The sequence below is a fragment of the Pteropus alecto genome, unplaced genomic scaffold (assembly GCF_000325575.1).
Source record: "Pteropus alecto unplaced genomic scaffold, ASM32557v1 scaffold87, whole genome shotgun sequence".
Taxonomy (NCBI): Eukaryota; Metazoa; Chordata; class Mammalia; order Chiroptera; family Pteropodidae; genus Pteropus; species Pteropus alecto.
In genome coordinates, this window is record NW_006443225.1 from 1,847,053 (window position 1) to 1,860,845 (window position 13,793).

General features: G+C 39.9%; 1 long non-coding RNA gene across 1 annotated transcript; it reads right to left on the reverse strand.

The window, feature by feature from the left end:
- Positions 1-645: 645 nt before the first annotated feature.
- Positions 646-12,923, reverse strand: LOC112472595. Its single transcript, XR_003043703.1, has 3 exons — positions 12,787-12,923; positions 969-1,047; positions 646-865 (listed from the first exon to the last, which is right to left on the reverse strand). It is a non-coding gene; the product is annotated as an uncharacterized LOC112472595 (long non-coding RNA).
- Between the last annotated feature and the right edge of the window lie 870 nt (positions 12,924-13,793).

A 13,793-nucleotide genomic window follows, 5' to 3' on the forward strand; every position in this document is an offset into this window, starting at 1 on the left:
ATCTTCGCACAGCTGGTTCTTTTCACCAACAAGGACTTGCTCCGATGACAGTGCTTCCCAGAAAACTTCCTGACAGCTCAGCTACTTGCAGAAAGTCCCCTTGTCTCCTCTCTGCTCATTGGGGACAGCACGCATCACCGTCTGAACAGAGCGTATCACGGTGAGGATCGTGCATTTAATCAAGGAAAACATACTGGTTTCCCTTTTCTTCAGCAGCCGAGTTTCCCCCGTGTTAGACATACCATTTGGGGGCAGTTTCCTCAACTTCTCATTGCACACTTTGGGCTGCCTCTTCCTGGGCATATTTGCTCCTTTATCGTCTCAGTATATCTTCTCCCCCATCTTTCTAATTTTTTAGCAGAGAGTTGCCAGACGGAAGCAACGAGTAGACTGAGAATAATGAGAAAGCAATTGACCCATTTAATTCTTAAACCCTTTGGAGAAAACTGAAAAGCCCCTGCAGCAATCCCCGGGTCAGCTCCTCTAGCGCATGGAGAGCAGCATAACGAAGTAAATTGCTGACAGCCAGGGCAGAAAGCAGCCTGCTCTGAGCTGGCTGCTCTGAAAGGCACAGAGATGGAGTCTGGAGGTCATGGCCATCGGTAGCTCCCTTCTCTGAACCTAAAAGATAGTGCGCCATCGTTGCACATCACCATTGTTTGTTTCACACTATTGACACAGAAAGATGAGCTGCCTCATCACCTACCTTGTGCAGAAACTGCCATTTCCTCCCTCCTGCACAGGCAAATATTTACCGGCCCTGTGGACATTCAGGTGTATCAGCATTAAGGAGGCAAGTGGTGACGTGTGGCCAAGTCAGCCTGGGGTCAGACGCCAAGGGGCACAGGGGCTGGGCTTCTCCTTGCTGCAATAGCAGAGAATAGCAGAGAGGGAGAGAGGCTTTATCTTTTGGGGATTCCAATTTTATCCAAATTGGTGTCGAAATATTGTTGTCATTTGATCCCCACCAGATTAGTCTTGAAATAACCTTGGTTTCAGGTACTGATCTGTAGACTCCATGAATTTCTTCATTGTCAACATCAAGGCCTAGAAACAAAAAAGAAAAGAAAAAGAAGAAGAAAGGAGATGAAGAACGTAGAGAGGAAGGGAAGAAAGGACCCTGCAGTGGGTGGCTGGCTGAGTGATGGAGACACTTCTTTTTGCTAACATTCCCGGACCTCAGGGCTGTGGTTTGCTTCCCAGTCCAAACTAAAATAAGGGCATGGTGGGGTCTTACGGAGAGAATCAGACACATAACAAAGTAAATTATTACACTCTTTTTGGAAGCACCAACTTACCAGATAAAGTCCAGAGCTAGAAAAGATGTGAGATCAAAAGTTAGGAAAGAATAAAACACTTACTGAACCAGGCATTACAGCTGTCCTTGTTCTTAATCCTCATGAGCATCATGAAAGAATGGTATTTTGATTGCGCGCATTGGATAAGAGAAGCTATCTCAGTCAGAAAGGGTTAGTGACCCACCTAAGTCCACACGAGAAGTAAATGACGGGGCCAGGGATCCATTATTGTTCTGACTCCAAATCCTACCCTCATTTCTCCACAGAATCTTTACTGCCACTTAAACCCAGAAAACAACAAATGTGGGCTGGAAACAAATCTAAAAGCAAACAGCACGAGGCAAATGAAACTCAGGGAGAAGCAGCCCCAGCTGGCAGGTGGTTCAGAAGAAGGGACCAGGGACTGGGAAAACCGAGGAGGAAGGCCGCCTGGCGCTGGCCGGTCCCTGCTCCCACACGGCCAGCCCTGTCCTATGAGCAGATGGTGGCACACGTTTCCTCAGATTTCACATCCATTGTTCTGCCTTTATTACATGGTCTCACTGTCTATCATAGACGGAAATGAAATTGGTCTGGAATGGTTTCCTCTTCCCACAGTCATCTTGGTTCCTTACTGATAGATGGCTTTTAAATATAATATCCTTACAGATATGAAAATTAAGCTCATCTATCCATTCAATGACCAGAACCATAGGAGCCTTTTATTTTTTCTGTTTTAACACGAGATACAACAAATTTGCCTTTTTTCAGTCCTCCAAGATTTCCTTACCATACTACAGTCTGAAAAAGTGACTTAATTTTCCTGGGTCATCCATCTGACCACATCAGTTAGACACATGTGGTGTCAACACTTGGCACTGTCCTGTTGGAGCTCGTCTCCCTTCTCCCCAGTCCCAGGCCTTTGGCCAGGTAATTACAGGTTTACAAAGGTGTGTGAAGAGGAGCGAGACCCTGCTTCTCCCACTCCTCTGCTTGCCTTCTCCGCTGGCCCCGTTTCACTGGTCTTCCTCGTGGATTTTCTATAATCTGTGGACCTTTACCCTGCTACTTTCTGTGTCTCCTACAAGGCCCGTCTCTTTTCGTGTTTTGGTTTTTTGATTATGACGTGCAAATCTCGCACTGTTCCTGTTTTCTCTATTCGAAGCCCGATGTGTCTTTCAGACCCTGGAGAGAAAATGTTCTGCTTTTGTCACTGTCTCTTTCTGTCATTATAATTAGTCATTTCTATGGCCCAAGAAATGTCTGTGAAAAGTACATTCCATTTTCCTTGTAAAATTTATCCCTAACATTTTCTTTTCATCAGGTTCTTACTGCTCCTATCTAAAGCATAGTCGAATATACTTTTCTGACAACTCAAGCTGACAATACTTATTTTCCTTAATGCCACAAATACTATTACCTGGATGATCAGTATTTTCACTAGTGTTTATGATGAACTTTTTGGAAGAAGTTTCTTATGCTAACATGAATTATTTCATTTAATCTCAAATAACCCACGACGTACACACTAGGACCACCCTCCATTTTATAGATGAGGAAACTGGCTCTGAGACCTGCCAAATAATTGGGTCTTGTCTCACAGCTCACAGCCGGCAGCGGTGGGAGCTGCTGGGAGCAATGAGAGCTGAGCCTGTCCTCCTGTGGAGCAAGGCCACTGCCCATGAGGGCTCTACTGGGGGCCGGTGGAAGCTTTGAGAGTGAACTGATGAAGGGTGTGCAGAAAAGTCCCCCGGTTGATGCCATGTACTCATTCTCACCTTGGGCACTGCTGATCTCATGTATAAATTCCACCACTTTTTCGTTTGCTTCCATCATTAAATATAATTCTTTTCCATTGTAAAAATTAAATCTAGAAGCCGACCTATCTGAAATGACTTTTTGGTCTTCTGTACTAAGAAATCACATAGAAAAATGATTGGCCTAAAAGCTTATATTTGCTTCCTAAAAGGCCACCCTTTCTCACACCGAAGCACCTTTTCACTAGAAGAATCTGGCGATCAGTGTCATATTTGGAACTTTTGAATTGGAACTGAAGTTTTACACTGTTTATCATCTGGTGAAGGTTTTAAGGGGGAAAGTATCAACATAAATTTGGAATTTCCTGACTTCTGCAGATTTGAGTTATAATCTTGACATGACTAGAAAGGAAATCTTTAAAAAATATTTTAGAGTGTTTTATTGTGGAAATGTCCTCAAACATTTTCATCCCATTTTCCCAGAGAAACCTGACAGCTCCGGGAGGGGAGGAGAGGGGGGAGAAGAACAAAACCCGACACCACATCCTTGAACTCTTTTGTGTGTTTAGAACAATGTCCAGTTAAAATCAAACAATATTGCTGCTAAATCCGTCTAAAATAGTCCTTGGTAAGTGCTCTTGCCTGATGGAAGAGCTCTGTGGGAAGGGCGGTTTGCAGAAGTGATGAGAGCTAGGGCTTTTCTGAAGAGCGAGGGCCCAACGCTGTCGGTGGAGGCAGCTAGGCACGGCGAGATACAGTATCTTTCCAATAACCCTGTCATCAGCTCGTTTACTGCCTGGGACTTTAAATCCGGATCTGAGCGCGGAGTGAATACCACCACTGCACCCAAGTGGAAACAAAAGTCCGGGCGAGGGCTGGGGGTGGGTGAGACTCATAAAGGAGAAGTCATGAAGTCTGGCTCTCTGGCCAGATTTCCTCTGGAAGGTGAGGTGTGGCCGGCACTGTGTGTGTGGACCGCCTGGGAGGGGACACACACCCTGCCTTCAGACGGTAGGACCTCAGCCTGGCCTGCAGCCAAGGAGCCAGACGCCAGGCCCGGCTCTCAGCGGTGGGAGCGGTCGCTGCGCCTGGTTATACAATGGTATTATCTCAAGCCAACCACGGCTGCAGAAACTCGCAATGCTTCCTGTCCTTGCATTGCAGCACAAACTGTCCGATTTCCAACTGCTTTCGGACACACTTACTGGCCCTCAGTTGCCAAGCTGGGAATATAAATGTCTAAAGCCACTTCTTCCTTGGGAATTGCAGACGCTGCAATGCCGTAATCCATTGTATTTTTATCCCCTCTGGAAGGATTTACAAGACCATGAGTCACATGAGGAAAGGGATTAACTCTCAAAACAGTTTATGTAATGTAGGAGCTTCTTATAGTAGGGGAACACAGAAATGTCTTTAAAGTAATCTGACCAACCACCCACAACATGATTTATTATTACTGCTGGCCCATCATCTCATTCTCATACCTACTTTTAATCTCTGGACTCTTTCTGTACAAGGAGAGCAAAGAGACTGTGACAAAGGGGTGGGGTTGGGGGGAATCTGGGTGAATGTGATGCGGGGAGCTTGCTTTTAACATGTAGTAATTACTTTCAATATATTTTGAATTCGGTATAAACTGTTAATGTACTCTCAAATACAGCCTTTGGAATACCTTAAAGAAATTTAAAAAGCTGTTAAACCCCGGTAATAAGCAATGTGTCGAAAAGGACAAGAAAGACTAGGTTCTTCTTCTTTTTTAAATTTGTTTGGTGTTCTTGGCTTTGGAATATTGTGATTATGTTATTAAAATCTGACAGAGTCTTTCAAACTACATGCCTATGCCACGAAGTTAACTTTTAGCAGACTGCTCCCAGAAATCGGGGGTTTAATCCAGTAGTTACCAGAAATGCTCTTAAACCTTCTGCTTCCGGGTCAGGGAGTTTTTGGCAGACCTTGGACTTTGCTACGGGCTGTGCTGCTTAAGGAGTGTTGGACCAGGCTGGATTGCGGGATTTGGAGGCGTGGTTGGGGGTGTGGCACGGTGAAGGCGAACCCTTCGCTTCGTGCTCAATGGCAAGTCCTGCTACTTCAGGGCAAACTTTTCAGTAGGACTGGGCGACAACGACTCCAAATAATGGGGCTCTTGGTTTACCTCGAGTATACCTAGAAAGGTTGTGCATGAAGATCCCTCTGGTCTTTGCCTTTGTGGCGGTGGGCAGGCTTTTTCGGCCTGGGCTAAGCAGCGTGCTGGCAAATGTTTAACCTCTCGCAACAGACAGCCCAGATCGAAGGCATTTGTCAAGGCCTTTAATGAGACAGACTTAGAAATGTAGAACTTTTCAAACTGTGTAATATTTCAGGCACAAAGAAAAATATAGGGAGTCACACAATAAATGCTTATGTACTCACCAGACAACTTTGATGAAACCTGAACATTTTGTGATATTTCCTTCTTTTAAAGAAACCGTCGAGGACCGCTGAGTCCCCTCGCTGACGTCCTTCCCCTCTCCCTGCGCGGAGGTAATTGCTGTCTGAACTTTGGCGTTTATCTTTCCCCTGCCTGCAGGACGGATGTTCTTCAAACACTCACTGCAGTGTAAAGGCTGGCATCTATTCCGATGAGTCAGTATGACTTTTTCAATATTTTGAATACCACCCTTGACTGCTTGTTTCCAAATGTGTTTGTATGCACAACAGGAATACTATTTTGCATGTTTTAAAATTTGAATAAAACTGGTATTACAATGCATATAACTTTTTGGATAACTTCTATTGAGATATAGTTCACATACCTACACTTCATCTATTTGAAGTACAATTCAATCATTTTTAATATATTTTAATAAAAATTTAATAATATATTTTAATTAAAAATTGCGCCATCATCATCACAAGTAATTTTAGAACATTTTCATTACACTCCTCCAAGAAAAACCTGTGCCAGATAGCAGTCACGCCCCTTCCTCCCACTCACCCTGCAACCTCCCAGACCTAGACAACTGCTAATCTGTTTTCTGTTTCTATGGATTTATCTTTTCTGGTCATTTCATGTAAATGGAATCATACAATACGTGACCTTTTGTGTCTGACTTCGTTCACTTGACACAGCATTTTTATGGTTTAGTACGTTGTAGCATACATTGGTACTTCATTCTTTTTTGTTGTCTAATACCCCATTGTATGAAAGTATCACATTTTATTATTTACTTATTTATTCATCTATTGATGGATATTTATTCCCCTCCCCCCCTACTTTTTGGCTATTGTGAATAATGCTGTTAAAAATTTTCTGTACAAGTTTTTGTGTGAATACGTTTCCTTTCATGGGGTGAGGGGAGGGGGTGTGTGTACATTCCAGAGTGGAATCGCTGAGTCATATGGTAAACTATTTTAACTTTTTGAGGAATTGCTGGACTGTTTCTCAAAGAACCTGCACCATTTTACCTTCTCACCAGCAGTGTAGGAGAGTTCCCATTTCTCTGCATCTTTGTCAACATTTGTTATTGTCTGACTTTTTAATTACAACCATCTTAGTAGGTGTGAAGAGGTATCTCACTGTGATTTTGATTTGCATTTCCCTCATGACTAACGATGCCAAACATCTTTTCATGCGCTTGTTAGCTATTTGTGCATATTTTCTGGAGAAATGTCTGTTCAGATCCTTTGTTCAGTTCTTAAATTGAATTACTTGTCTTTTTATTATAGACATATAAAAACTCTTTGTACTGGATATAATTCCATTATCATATATATGATTTGCAAATATTTTCTCCCATATGGGCTGTCTTTTTACCTTCTTAATGGTATTCTTTGCTGTACATAATCTTCTGAAATTTTTTAAGTTAATAAACTTGCATAAAAGAAAATTATCCAATTAGAAACATAGAACACTGGTACATTAATTTCAACTTATGTAATAGTATTCAACAGTATAATTATTGTGTTAAGTTATTGATCCATTCTCTGGGCAATGGAAATTTGGTCTATTTCCAGTATTTGGCTCTGACAAACAATGCCACCATGACCATTCTTGTCTGTGTCTCCTGAGGCATGTTTTCAAGTGTTAATTGGGTAAAATGCCTTAGAGTAGAATACCTAGGTATTCCTGGGGTCTGAATGCATACCTTCAGGTATTAGATGTTGTCGAGTTATTTTTCTTTCTTAGGAACAGTGATTTAGAAACCTCATTGTAGGACACCTTTGCTAATACTTAGTACTGTTTGACATTTAAATTGTAGATATTTAGATGGATATGAAATTGAATTTCAACACTATATTAAACTGTGGCCTTACTACTTGTCAAACTTTGGAAGCCTGTGAAGGAGCGATAAGCTGCTGGTGCTGTTTTGTTATTTGTAACAGTGTGAAAAAAATTGTGGCAATACTATGTTCTTCTGTATTGATAGCCTGGAGGCCTCCATATAAATAAGACAATATTAATAACTGTACAGAATGTTTGTATAGTTCTTTTGCACAGATTTAGTTGATTGTGTTACATTACTGATTATGTAGACGGTATTTAGAATGGAGCATATTTTAAGTCTGCAATGTGAAATTTTGCTATCGATTAACATAAAGTTTTAGAATTTATTAGTATAAGCAATTTACAAATTCTTTAGCCTAAAAGTCCATTCCCATTCTTGTTTCTCAGTCTTCACTTAGTCTTGTTGCTAATAATTCCAGTTCCTTCAATATTTTCTCATGTAGTTCAATGCAACTCTCTAGTCTTTTAGGAGTTGATGTTTTAAAAGTTAATCTTTTCTAGACTACATTTGTAATACATATATAACTTTGTTTGTTAGGCTTTCAAAATTAACCCCACTTTCAAGGCAAAGATTAAATAAATAAGACCACTATGGTGTTTCTGTTTTGACATTTTTAGTACAGTGAAATTCAGCAGATAGCCTGTATTGTAAATAGCCCATTAAAATTATACTTAAATCAATGTTATATAATATTTTCGCAAAGAAGAAACTTTCAATGGCAAAAAAAGGTTTCTTTTTTCCTTACTAGAGTTTATTTCAAAAGGTGACTAAGTAGAAGTTTTAATTTGAATTGTGAGAGCTCTAAAATTGGAATAATGTCTTTTTCAGCTGAGTTTCTCAGGTGAATGTTGACCTGTTGTTTTAATATACATAGATAGAACCTATAGAGTAAAACAAGCAAACCAAAAACTAATAATAAAGTTAGGACTCTAGTGGGAAAAGCTTTACAAAAAAGCTTTATAATCCTCATTTCTCACTAAATACTTTTTAAAGGCGTTCTTGAACAGATGGGTTCTCTTATAGAAGGTTTAAAGCAACACTGTGCTCAGCCTTTCACACGTATTCATTATACCACTTATTCTTCTAAAGCTAGGAGGCAGGCATTACCTTGTTCATCCTGGCTTTAGCTATTTGCCAGAATCTTCCACAGATTTAGATGGTGATATTAGGTTAGGCTCTAAACTAAACTTTAGAGTCTTTAGATATTTCCCGCCAGCAAATTTTCAAAAGCCAAGAAAGTTCAAGCGTTTAATTAAAGATGGTTGGTCCTTTTAGCTGCACCACAGAGCATTCTCCTTCAGAGTAAATGGTAACGTCAGGAAATCCTGAGATGTTCTATCTAAATTCTACTCCTCTGAAGTGGTGAAAGATTAAAGTTCAGCTTCAAAGTTATTTTTCATTGAGAATTGGGTAGACTCCAGTTTGTGCCAGATTTTCTTGGCCAGACTCTCTCATCTCTCTGGGTGGGGCCCAGGGCTCTCTGTGTGGCTGGTGGAAACTTGCCCACGGAAGCCCCTCAAATGGAGCGATGGAGAATGTGGGGTGGGGAGCCTTTGACGTCCGTCTTCAAGCCATTGACCATTCAGTGGTTTCATAGGCTTTGTATCAAAAAGACTGTGAATATGCTATTGGCCAGATGTGGAACTGTCACAGCACGGGAGACCAGAAAAATGAAAATGTCCTATTTCATAGGTCCTGCAGGTTTTCAACTACTGTTGGTGTTATCTGCCTCTTATGTAGCTATCGTGGAATTAAGGAGAGACCTGAATCAGATCCGTTTAGCATGTTAGGTTTGTCACACATTGGCTCTGTGTTACTTAAATTCTCTGTGCTTTCTTCATCTATAAATTGGGGTTAATAATAGTATTATTAGCCCAAAGGGCTAACATGAAGATTAAATGAGATTATAAATGTAAAATGCAGAAGAGTGCCTGGAAAATAGGAAATACTCAATAAATGTTAAATAGAACTATGATTGAATTATTATTAATGATACAGCCAAGAAAGTCAGGAGACTTTAATTCTTGATATACACAAAAATTATTTGGCTAAAACAAGCTTTTTACACATCATTTAGGTGTATTCAATTAGATGCAGAATCAATGTAGATCTTCTCAATGCAATGGTCAAATTGAACTTAAAAATAAAGAAATTAGTAAATTTACATGCCATGTAAAAATGTAGCTTTAGCAGGTAATCTTGTATATCTGAATAGTTTTTCTGGTTTCAGGACACATATAAACACAGAAATAGTCTGTGAATTCATTTTAACATTAAAAATCAGAAAGCGCATATGCTGCTATATCAACATGGCAGATATTTTGGAATATCATAAAAATTAAATCTAAAATTAAAAAACCACAAAATATGATTTTACTGAATACAGACTACAAAAGAAGTTCATCTTTTACAGTCTGAATTTCTAACTTCCTGGCTACTTTTTGACTCACACGATTAAGAAATGGCTAAGTCAACATTTAATAAATAAAGTTGTAAACAACTTACAATTAATTTTTTCTTATTTTTATCAGCAAAGAGAATTAAGAACACACACATACACAATCTTCTCAAATTAAAACCTGTTTGGATAGTGTCCTTTCAGATCATAACTGTAGCAAATGTTTTATCTAAATAAGTAATTTTCTACAATTAGTGTGTTACACAATTATGAACCTTCATCAAAACTTACATTGTTCAAGAGTAAGTGATTTTTCTTTTCAAGAAGTGGCTCATGAATGTTTTCTTAAGTAAATTATAAAGATAAATCAGCAGTAATATCTTAAATAAATATCTTCTAACATTTTCCCTTGATTTCCATGCCCAAAGTACACAATTTATTTCAAGAGGATTATTTCTGCTGACAGGGAAGTTAGAAAAAATCACTCAGCTGAAGGTTTCCTGATAATCACAGAATCTTTGAAAGCTTGGCCCTGGACATCACTAGGTGACAGTCTAACCTCAGGGTCCCCTCACTGAAAGGAAACCTGGATGAGAACCAAGTCTCCTCATCACTGGAGGGCATGCCTGCCAGCACAAACCATTTGGGGAGAGGGAAATCTAAATACAAGTAGAAATTGCCACTGACAAATTTCAGGAAATAGCGGTCAGAGGGAGTCACTAAGGTTGTCAAATCTTGGGTTTTTTGATTTTATAGGCAAGATGAAAAAGTAGGAACTATCCTTTAGCCCCTTATGAAATAGAAATATTTTCTAATCCAACTAATGGAAAAACACCATGCTTCAAAAGTTTCCAGAGAGTAATGATGAAAACTATGATTTTGCTAGGTTTAAAAAAAACTTTTACATATAGAAAAGAGTACAAATCATAAATATACAGCTTGATTATCTTTTTCTCTTTGAAACAAAATTGTAGTAAGGTATACATAATTTATCGTTTTAACCATTTTGGGGTCTACAGTTCAATGGCAGTAAGTACATTCACGTTGTTGTGCAATCTGCACCATCAGCCACATTCAGAAGTTTTTCATCTTCCCATAACAAAACCCCAGGCTCGTTAAATGATAACTCCTCACTCCACTCCCCCTAGGCCTGGACAGCTACCATTCTACTTTCTGTCCCTGAATTTGACTACTCTAGGTATAAGTCATATAAGTGGAGTCATACAATATTTGTCCTTGTGTCTGGCACTAAGTATAATGTCCTCAAGGTATAGCATGATGTATTTAATCAAATTGAACTCACCTGTGTAACCAGTGCCCTGATCAAGAAACACAGCGTTACTGGCACCGAAGAAGCCCCTTGTGCCCCACTTCCAGTCAGTACTCACTACCCTTGTATGGTCATGAGAGTCACCACGTACTTCAGTCAATGAGAGGAGGGAGGTATAAGAGGAAAGACCGAGGCTTCTGCCTCTGTCCTTTCCCAATAGAAGAAACTGCACGTTTGATCTGTTTTGTAAATTAGGCTTGGCCTACTTGCCAAGGAAAAGCTTAGAAACTGTTGACTTAGGAAATATTCACATACCATTCCCAGATTATTTGGATAAGTGCCTTGAGTCTGCCCTTATCCTACTAACTCCCATTTTTGTAACTGTTTAGGCAGCATCTCTTGCAGGAAGCCTTCCCTAAGTATTCTTGGTGCCTTTCCACCAAAATGTGATATATCCATGCAACCATGCAGCCTTAGAAAAGAAAGAAATCCTGTCATGTGCTATAATGTAGGTGAACCTACCTCTTGCTTATCGAGGGCATTACGATAAGAGAAATAAGCCAATCCCAGAAGAACATACACTGCATGATTCCACTCATATGAAGTATCTAAGGAGTCAAACTCATAGAATCAAAAAGTAGAATGGTGGTTGCCAGGGGCTGTGGGGAGGGGAAATGGGGAGTTGTTTACTGGATCCAGAGTTTCACTTTTTCAAGATAAAAAAGTTTCTAGGATCTGTTGCACAACGATATGAATATACTTAACACTACTGAACTGTACGCTTTAAAAAAGCTGAGAGGATAACTACGTTATGTGTTACTACCAAAAAAAGTTTTTTTAAAAAAAGTTGACCTTTCTGATTCTGAAGCTGTTCACCATTTCACTTTTCACTCTGGACTCTTGCAAAATGAGGGAAGTTTCACAATATTAACCTGCCCGAAAGAGTTTCTATAAATATATGCTTAGCCAGCTCTTAGTTAAACAGAGTATCACACTGTCATCCTAAGAGTTAGCGTGCATATTTTCTTCTCTTATTTACCCGAATGAAATTATTTAGAAATCTCTTCCTTTTAATGAAATCACATTTTCTGATTTAAATATAAAAGATCTCATAGTCTAATTAGACAAAAAGTATACAATATTATATGATTTATTACAACATTACGTAAAGAAACAAGCCAAGATTTTTTTTCTTTTTAAAGCAAGAGTAAGTTATAATAGGTAAAAATATATTTTTTTCTCATTATGAATGTTTGACTTTTATTCGAATGCCATTCTCCGGTTTGTGAGGATTTACTCTACATTCTTTTAATCTAGGTTGCGCGAAAACCTTGAAACACAAAAGCCAGCAGTGGGTGGAGTGGGAAGACCTCTTTGCTACTCCCCAGATGCCTAGAAGTGGGTTGCTTTCTGATGGTGTCTTTGCATCTAATGAAATGGGCTTCTTTGCATTAGCTATGGAAGGGGCTATGCACGCAGCTAAGGGAAGACCCCAAATCTGCCTTTTCTTTAACTTTGGACTGATAATTAACAGAAAAGACATCAACTCAGATAAACAGGCAAAAATATTGAACAGACTACTCATAACTATACTTAGAGCCACAATAAAAATAAAAGAAATTTACAATTTAAATAATATAATTAGTTATTTGAGCCCTATGAAATCACAAAATATTTAAAAACTTTCGCTAGAATTATGAATGAGTTTTTTGTTTCTATTTGTCAGATTTTAAAAAATACTAAATACACGCTCTTTTAATAACTATGCCACATTATTTGAGAGTATGCTAGAAACAAATGAACACACTTCATTACTCACGTTCAGAAGATACAGAAGAAATGAGAAATGATACAGACTCGCCTGGCTTCTAGGAAATGTGCAAATGCTCTGGTGAAAGACAGGTCCAGGGGAAAGAACAAAAACAGAAACCAAGCAGATGAGGATTCAAGTCTGATTTTCACCACAATCTAAGGGAGGAAAATGACAGTGAACTCTATTACGTGTTGTACGATCATAGCTTTAACCTGGGTGAGCACAAGAGTGGAGCATTCCAGAAAGACGCCTCATCCAGGCTTGGACTTGGGAAATGGGGATTTGAGAAATTTTGCTGGAAGAGGAAGTGCCCAACCTGAATGGACAAAGGTGTTCTGGGCAGAGGGAACAGAAAGTGAAAGTTCCGGAGGTAAGAGGGAGCAGGCAAGTTCAGGGAATTTAAGTCGCCCAGTATGACTGGAGGGGAGAACAAGGCGTGATCTAAGTGGAGCATCTGAGGAGAGAAAGATGGTCACGGACATGTCTACTGTGGTCAGGAGATGGACTTTATCCACAGCTATAGAGAGCCCTTGGAATACGTTACGCAGAGAGAGAACACGATGACATTTAGAGGGAGCACCCTGACAGTGATGAGGAGTGAGGACTGAGGATGGGTGTGCTTAGCAGACGAGAAGCCCATCAGAAGTCAGGGTGCTCCTAGGTGGTCAGTCCTCATGGCCTGTTCAGCAGAAGTGGATACTTGCACTTTGGGGGTGGCTACAAAGGTGTTGGATGGCATCTCTCTCATCTTGAATGAAGTGCCACCACCCGAGCTGGGAAGGAGCAGGTTTGGAGGGGGAGAATATTGGGTCCCATTTGGGATGTGTTGGGTTTCCTGTGTCTCTGGTGGGTTTTGACATAGGATAGATACTCTGGAGCTCTTAAGAGGGCTCTGAGGGAGAATAAAATAGGAAAAGCATGAACTTTAGGCAGCAAGTGAAACTCTGGTAGAGAACAAGATCTCTCAGAATTAGGCCATCAAATGGGGAGCTGGCCTGGGACTGCACTCTTAG